The sequence below is a fragment of the Vombatus ursinus genome, unplaced genomic scaffold (assembly GCF_900497805.2).
Source record: "Vombatus ursinus unplaced genomic scaffold, bare-nosed wombat genome assembly UNPS02014939.1, whole genome shotgun sequence".
NCBI classification, from domain to species: domain Eukaryota; kingdom Metazoa; phylum Chordata; class Mammalia; order Diprotodontia; family Vombatidae; genus Vombatus; species Vombatus ursinus.
The window spans coordinates 44-1,839 of record NW_020954717.1 but is presented as its reverse complement, the minus strand read 5'-3'; the positions used below and the strand labels follow the sequence as shown (position 1 = coordinate 1,839).

General features: G+C 36.1%; 1 pseudogene; it reads right to left on the bottom strand.

The window, feature by feature from the left end:
• Nucleotides 1-525, bottom strand: part of LOC114029659 — a 3,086-nt pseudogene extending 2,561 nt beyond the window's left edge.
• Between the last annotated feature and the right edge of the window lie 1,271 nt (nt 526-1,796).

Genomic DNA, 1,796 nt, shown 5'->3' with positions numbered 1-1,796 from the left:
CTGTATGGCAAATTTTCTACTCAGTTCTGGTCTTTTCATCAGGAAGACTTTGAAGTCCTTCATTTCATTAAAATTCATTTCTTCCCCTAGAGGACTATATTCAATTTTATGAGGTAAGTTGTTCTTTGCTGTAAACCTGTATCTTATGACTTCTGGAATGTACTACAAGCTCTTTGCTTTTTTATTATAATGTCTGCTAAATCCTATGTGATTCTGACTGCGGTTCTTCATTACTTGAATTCTTTATTTTTGGCTTCTTACATTATTTTTCTTTGACTTGCCAGCTCTGGATTATGGTGGAACAACCTTGCACTTCTTCAGGCTACTGGGTCAACTTGACTCTGCCTTACACATCTCTATTGTATAATCCCAGGAGAATATACACTCCTTCAGTACATGAAGCTGTTTCCTTTTATATTTCCTTTTTGATATCATATTGTTACCACAGTACCTTGCACCTACTTGGTACTTCTCAAGGGCTTCTTGGAATAGACTTGATGTGGGGGGAGTATGGGCATTATGCATGAATCCTAAAAGTTGTACTAGCCAAATAAACCTGTATCTAGGGACTAGACTTGAATTGTGCTATAATAAACAACTTACATTTTCTAAACATTATTTGTTCCTTTGCTTAAACACAACAACTATGTCTACTTCTATTTGCCCCCAATCAGCATTCTCATCCCTATGAATAATTTCCCTAGTTCTTTCAAGATACTGACATGGAATGAACTCAAGGTTCTTCCCCATCCTGGTTGCTCTATTCTGGATGTTTTTCAGCTTATGAGTGACTTTTCTAAAATGGTGTGACCAATACTCCCAAAGTGGTCAAAACAGGTCAGAATATAATGATACTTGCTCCCTCTTTATTTCTCTAAATTATGTTGATCAGGGGCTTAAGGTGATTGGCAAGCTACCTAGAATAAATGAAAGGAGACAATTCAATTCAATAAGCATTTATTGAGCACCTAATATATACCAGGTACAGAGGGTGGGCAGGGAATACAAAGATAAAAATGAAACAGTCACTGCCTCCAAGGAGCTCACATTCTACTTTACACAACACATGCCTTTGTGGAAAGCCTCAGCCCAATACATGAAAAAGGTTCAAAATATAATCAGCAACAAAGCAAATTTATATGAATTTATGATGCAGACAGAGTTGCTTAGTGGAAATATGGCTGGATTTTAAATAAGAGGGTCTCAGTTAACATCCTATTTATACTGTTTACCACTAGATTACCATGGACAAATTTTTAAATATTGCTGGGCATCAGCTTTTTCATGTGTAAAATGAAGGGGTTGAACATGATCTCTAATATCCATTTTAACTCTAAATCTATGGATATGAACAGATGCAAAATGGATGATGAAACTAGAATGTTCAGGAGGTATTCCTAACCTTGGAACATGGAGAAATAAAGAGCAAACATGATGCTCCATACTATACCACTGTCAGATCCTGGTCCACAGAGAAAGGAAGTAATTATTCCAAAGTCTCACAGCAAAATTATTGAAAAGAAAATTATATGAATACTAACAATAATGATGATGATACTAATAATAATAACTATCATGTGGTTTCAAATGCAATTTTCATATCACATTAGATTTCATAAAATACCTCATATTGCAAGGGAGGAAACTGAAGGACAGAGAAATTAAGTGCCTTGATAAGGGGAACATAGTGTCTGAGGCAAGATGTGAATTCAGTCAGGGATTCCTGATTTCAAGTCCAACCTGCTATCTACTGTGCCATCTGCCTGCTAGCAACTGAGATTTTATAGCCCTTAGAG